The following is a 7,269-nucleotide window of genomic DNA, read 5'->3' as shown; positions in this document are numbered from 1 at the left end:
GTGGCACACTCTCCCTGATCCCCTATGCAGGGGGCTCTAGAAATAATCTTTGTGGGGTTGTGTGTGATCTTCTGTTTTAGCTAAGCCTTTATTGGTGTTAATACATCAGTGGTTGGGATTAACGCTTAGGCTGACTGACTGTGGGAATTGGCTGCACCCACATGGTAAGAGATGCTGTTTGGGGGCTGACCCCACTGAGTGGGATTTGCCCTAGCAGGCTTGTGTACTTTTTGCAACCACTCTTTCTGTGTACCACTTATGGGACTAGTCAGGAGTTGCTCTGTTGTGATTTAGTGCCAGCCTCCGGAAGCATTGTTTTTGTGGCCCTTTGGGAGAGAGTCTCCAGTAGACCAAAGTCAGCCACTGCCTTTGATTACTCAGGGCTACCTGATGGGAGTTATAGGCAGACAGTTGTTGCCTATACTGAATCTATAGGTAAGCGTAAGAAACAATGATGTAGACAGCAGTCTGGTTATCCCTAATCACTGACCTAGGGCAATTTAGCAGAGGGACCAGTGCTCCTCAATGCCTGACATCGCCTGTCAGTTGCCTGTAAGTGTCTGAAACTGTAAGAGCTCTGTGTGAAATGCGTGTTGGATGGTGCAGGGACCCTGGGGGTCTCCTGGGTCTATTGAGCAAATTTTCCCCTGTCACTGAAGTGTCAGTTTATATGCTAGCGCTGTCTCTGGCTCCCTGTACAAGTTTCCAATTGTAGCAAGCCCAGTTGCTGCCCACCTCAGGCCTGCAAATACCTGAACTCTATTTAAGAATTACTGAAGCTCATGAATGTGAGTTTGTAGCCCACCACCCAATGTTACTCCGGGATGAATGGGCTTTGCGTGGGCCATATGAACTGAGTGCTGTTGTTTGCTGTTGAAATCTCATTAAACTTGAGAACACTGGGAGCCCACTTGCCACCATTAATTTGTGGGTTAGGTGGGCATCATCTCGGTGAGGGGCGGGGCATTGGGTCTACACAGCACCAGATTTGTTGCCAGCTTTGAGACTGTGGGCTCCCACCAAAGTCAGATATCACTGCACAACCTACTGTCATCTGTGACAGGCTCACAAAACCCCTGAGATCTACCCAAGTGATATAGTATCTTGTGCTGACAGCCATTGCTGTCACTGTCTTCCCGTCACTGTATTCCCTGAACTTTGCTCACTTTGCTGCCTGAGATCTATTGACTGCGCAGAATGAGTCACCCCAGGGCAAGGGGCAGCTGCCTGTTAGCATGCCGTGGGTACTTTGTGGATTGGATGGAGCAGGAGCTTAGGGACCCAAGGGCCGACGGGCCAATAGCCTCGGTTTCCTGCAGTTTCTGTGTCTGCACGTTCCCACAGTAGTCACAGATCACAGGGAGACAAGCTGCTGTCTAGGGCAGTCCCACAGACCCTTGCGTTCCCCTCAAGAGATATTGCAGCTTGTACAGGCAGCAGTGGCTTGCTCACAACTGTTTTCCTTTAAATGTGCTCCCTGCACTAGCCAAGGTCTGTTGCCTGCGCAGAATGAGCAACCCCAGAGAAGAGCAGGTTGGAGGAGGCTGCCTGTCAATGGGCTGCAGGCACTTTGTGGATTGTGTGAAGTGGGATCTCAAGGAGGCAAGGGCCATCAGGCCAACACAGCCTCAGTTTTGCTACAACTTCTGTGCCCGGGCGTTCCCACTATAGTCACAGATGACAGTGAGACCAGCTGCCATCTGGGGCAGTCCCGCAGACCCCTGCAATCCTCTCACGTGATATTCCAGCTCTTGCAGGCAGCAGAGGTCTGCCTGCAACTGATTTCTCCACAATGTCCACACTGTGAAAGCCAAAGTTTGTTGTCTGTGTGGATTGTGAGACCCAGGGGAGGGGCATGGCAGTGGAGGTTCACTGTCAATGGACCACCTGGGGCAATTTGTGGCTTGGGTCTCAGGAAGACAATGGCTATCAGATCAATAAATCCTTAGTCTTGCTGTAACTTCGGTAACTGCGCATTCCCACAAAAGTCCCAGATCACAGCAAGACAAGCTGCTGTCTGGGACCAGCCCATAGATTCCTGAGATCCACCCAAGTTCATGTTGGTAGCAGTGATTTGCCTGAAATTGTCTCTGAAATGCACGCTCACAGTGTTGGCTGCCTGCTGAGAATGTTTGGCCCTTAAACGGTGCAGGGCATGGCAGCCATCCAGCAACAATAGTCCTAGGTCATCTGCAGGTTGGGTGGGGCGGGCTGATCTCAGGCCAGCGCTTCCTAATGGCCCCTGTGGGAGGGGTCTGCACAGTGAAGCTGGTCCAGTCTGTAGATTGCCCCATAGGGGGGCCCGACTAAGACACAGTTGTAGCTGCCTTTCCAGCCCTCGTTCTGGCACCAGATAATGCAGACTTTCTCAGTATGAATCCCTCACGAGCCTCTGACCCACCACTGGTGTCCCGGGTGAGTGTCTGCAGGTTAGAAAGCCTGTGTGTGGGGCCTTCAAAGGGGCATCTAGGGTTTTAGTTTCCTTCCTTCCATCTCACACAGATGGCCACAATCCCCTCTGGTTTTCACAGAGTTATTGGAATCTCCTCTTCCCTGGGCTAGACTCTGAGCTAAGGAGCCCCCGAATGAGGCTAGGAATCCCCCCTCCTTCAGGGGAGCCTCTGCAGCCTTGCTTTCTCTCCCAGTGTTCCTCCACCACCACCTGTGGGTGCAGGTCCAGCCCAATTTGTGACTTTGCCTCTCCTACTGGCTTCGATATGGCTCCTTTATATTATCAGACATAAGTGTTATGGTCAGCTGGACTTCAGGTAATTCTCCACGTTGGTTGGTTGTAATTTCAATGCAGACCTGGGAGGAGACGAACCCTGTTTTTTACCTAGTCTGCCATCTTCCTCTTCTTATTCTCGGTGCACTTTTTTAATCTCAATATTTCAATTAAAACTTTTTCCTCTTAACTTATCAGCATACTTTCCACCATCTCCGACCACTAATTTTATAGAAGCAAAAGGTGAGGCTATTACCAGTTGATGAAGATGTGGTTGATTTTTGTTAAAAACAGCAATGAAAACCTCATAATTCATTTTGTTTTTCTTAAATGTATTTCTTAAAAGTAGAATATATAGAGATTTCCTTAAAACCCTGTGTATTTGCTTTGCACAATCTTTTCTGGTGGTATTCTCCCAGAATGATGGAGGAAGAAGGAGGCTTATCTGGATAAATTGCTTTGAACAAAGTCAACCCATGAAATCTAGCCACTGAGTTATTTCTATCCTCTGACGATTTGTTTGGAGAAGCTGAGGAGGAATGAGCAGTAGCTTTATGTATGTCACTTTGGCAAAGTGGTTCAGCACCTACCACTGGTCTTATCAGTAGGCATCAATTGGTAAGTGGCTAAGATGTTGTGGAAGAGAGTGGAAGCAATGTGATGCAGTAGTGGTAAGCCTCTATATGACATGGTTGTCATAGTCTATTTTACATTCCATCTTGGTCTTTTAAAATGTGCTATGTTTAATAGTCCCAGAATAAATCAAACCATGATTTCTATTTAACCACCCAGCATCTTTCATATGGGTAATTCAATCTCATTAAAGTTGAGAAACACTCATGCTAATCCTGAAGTCATCACCATATTTTACAACAAACATTATTGAACCATCTACATGCCAGGCCTGGTTAATAATACCCATAAGACCTATAAACAAGGACTCTGATAGCAAATTTCCTGGCATCAGGCCAGCCAGGGAGCTCTTTTGAAAGAGGTTCTACAGAAGACTGGCTCTTCTAACGGGGCTAGAAGTTCCTGTTTTCTTCAGTACATTCCCTAATCCTGATCCTTCAGTCAACTGAAGATTTATTTACAGGACTCTACAAAAATAGTAAATGCAGTGTGAGTATAAGCCTTAATAGCAGTTTGCAGAGAAAATAGAGGATCTAATCTTTGCCATTAAGATTTTTATAGAAGCTTTCTGGGAACTGAAGTTGCTAGGGGAGCCTTCAGAACTCTTGGCAACAACCTGAACTAAGTGAGGCAATTTCCAGTAGCCTCTCACCAACCTGTTCTATACTTCATCATTCACTTCCACAGTCCCCCAAAGTGGCTCTTGCCCATACTCTGTTGTCAAGATCTTTTCCGATTTCTCACCAAAGTTTACCAGTCTTTAGGGTAAGATGAACCAATCTATGCTGAAATATTAATGCTTGATCATACAGTATTCCAAAGAGCAATTGTATTCCAATAGGGTACTTCAGAAGGGATTAGGCCTTTGCAAAATAAATTTGTGGGGCCATGTCCACAAAAATGACCAGGGTAGATGAGACTGCATATTTAAGCCCACCTATGGGTGAGGAAGGCCCTAGAGGCACTGGGCTTAATTCAATCAATGTTGCACATATTTCTTTAAGCAACTTCCTTGTTGAGACACAGCAGTAGACTTTTAACCATATACCCTTCCATAGCCCCTAATGTCTTTATACTATAAAAGGTAAAACAAACACCAGTATACATTTGCACTGTTACTAAATTGGACTATCGATAATAAGATATACAAAAAGTTTTAATTATTGACATCACTTCTAGTAGAACTTAACATCTGTACTACTCGATATTTTATATTATTGCATCATTGGCTTATTTTTTCATAGACACATCTCTCTAACTCAAATGACGGCTGAGACCATATCTAATACTCTTCTGCTCATGGTACTTAGACAAACACATGCACAGAGTATACATTCAATATTCTCTAAGGAATTGAAGTGACACTTGATGATTGACTCTAAGAGGATGTTCAATATCACTCGTATGTGTTTCACACAACAATCAAATTTCCTTTCTTCTCTTCATTATGGTCACCACCATTTCCTATAGCAAATAAACTTTGGTATCTACACAGCTCAAAGCACTTCTTGGCTTCTCTCAATACTACTCTCCTCCTATATGGATAGAAAGTCATGTTTATACTATCTGACTCTGCCCCTATGCCTACAGTTGATTAGGTCAGGGGTAGTGCCCGCCAGGAAGTTAATCAATCAGATTCTCTCTCCTGGGAATTTTTCATGGGGCCTCAAGTCAGCCAGTCAGTCTCTGTGTAGACAGAGAAGCCAAGAAAATCATTCTGCAAGGAGAGAGAAGCAAAGATGAAGTCAAAAGAGAATATGCTTCTTGGGTTCCTGTGCTAGCTTTCTGGTTCCTGGTTCTAGTTTCTTCCTGAGGTCCAGCTACATTACTGCCTATAGATACCATGAGACTGCCACCATTTCTTCTTTGTAATTGATCATTTATGGATTTTTGCTTAAGCTGGCTTGAGATACTATTCATTACTTAAAACCAGAATCTTACCCAATCTACCTTCCATTATCCAAGTCTACCAGAGGGGAGCGAAGCAACCAGTCTGATTGGCTGGCACAGTTTACATATCTGGCATTGGAGAACAGGCTAGGTGATAGAATGGCTTGTGACTTGTTACACATGTAGTAACCATTCAGAAATCCAAAAAGTTGTGATCTAAGGCCCAGCCATCATTTACACACTTAAGGCACATGAAGAACCCCCAGTCTCATTACCAAAGCATGTTTCTTGTATTATGTAGTTTAAAAGAAGGTGAATGTGGTTTATAATCATTTTCAAAGATGTTTACTGTTTTAAATGCAGATTTTGGCACTGTGAAACAACATGCTAAGAAGAAAAAAAATTGAGCCATCTCACTCAAAAACTAAAGTTTAACTGCAGCTCACATCAACAGGGAAGAAGGGAAGAAATACCAACTGGTTTCCTGTAACTCTCACCAAAGGTGTCAAATGTCAATTCCACATGAATTTAACATTGGCTAATGATTACAGGATAACCTCTGTTAGATAATGAGTTATACATATTACCATTGAGATATTTTCCTCAAAATTTACACTAAGTACTCTGATGCAGATCTCTGTCTATTTATTTCCTTTAGTTGTGTTCCATTACTTTACTCTTTAGTCCATATCTGGAGCAGTCCTTACATCCTTCAAATCTGGCATTGTCTGTTGGGCCTACCTTGCCCTGAAAGCAACACCTCTCTACAAAAACCCCAGTAACCTACTTTCAAATTTAAGCTGCCTGCCTCCCCAGTAGCTTTGGTTATTTAACTTTTTTTTTTTTTTGAGCAATTTTAGATTTACAGAAAATTTGCAAAGACAGTAGAGAGAGTTCTTATTTACCTCTACCCAGTTTTCCCCAAGGTTAACACTTATATGACCATGGTACATTTGTCAAAACCAAGAAACTAACATTGATACATTGCTATTAACTAAATTCCAGACTTCGACTTCATCAATTTTACTACTAATATCTTTTTTTTCTGTTCCAGGATCTAATCCAGGATACTGTAATGCATTTAGCAGGCCTTTCTTTTTATCTGCAACAGACGACCAGGAGCTTGAGAAAAATTAACTCTTGTTTGAGACACCCTTTGTTTTAGAAAAGTGATTCTCACTTTTTATAAAACTGTAAAGATATCAAATTGGAAAGTCTGCCTAGCAAGTATGTTTGCCAGTTTCAGAGAACATCATCATTTTATTGGTATTGGTTCTTCTTCCTTCCCACTCTTGAGATCTTGCCTCAGTAACTTTCTCCAACATTTCACATGGTTTCTTACATCAAAGAGCATTTTCTTTAAAACTTATAAATATTCACGCCCATACCTAGAGGAAATTAGAAACAATAAGTAGCCTCCAATAGTCATTCAATAATTCAAATAATGCTCTACCTCTGTAGCCTTCTCTAAAGAAAACCAGTCCTCTCTGGTTCTTCTCATACCCTACCTATCCTAGTGAAGTTCTCTTATCTTTTTCACTGGTATCTCTCCTTCTCCACTACAGGTGCACTCTCTACTTGTTCACTCTATTAATCTTAAAAGGGCCCAGCTCACGAATGGAAGAGATTTATGTGTTTTGGGGCAGGTGTGGGGTGTCAGTGAAAACACATGATGCTATGTGGAAGTGGAGCAGAATTAAGCAGGATTTTATGATGTTCCTCTTTGTACTGCTAAGAATTAAAATCATCCCAGCACTTTTCAAAGTCACATCATCCAGGAAAGTTCTGGAGCAGGGAAGTAAGTGAGTGTCAATTGTAGGGGTACGCAGAAGTATTTGGCCAAAATCTTCTCTAAGCTATAGCCTCACCCTTTTGAAGGCCAAATGTCTACCTCAACATCACTTCTGCCATCCCAGAACAGGTGCAGGATGTACCCATGTATGTTACCATCATATATAATCAGTATCAAAATGACAGTAATATGAACAAAGAATATCACTTAGATTTATTTTTGACATTTG

The sequence above is a fragment of the Pteropus alecto genome, unplaced genomic scaffold (assembly GCF_000325575.1).
Source record: "Pteropus alecto unplaced genomic scaffold, ASM32557v1 scaffold116, whole genome shotgun sequence".
Lineage (NCBI taxonomy): Eukaryota > Metazoa > Chordata > Mammalia > Chiroptera > Pteropodidae > Pteropus > Pteropus alecto.
Note: the sequence above shows the minus strand (reverse complement) of the source record.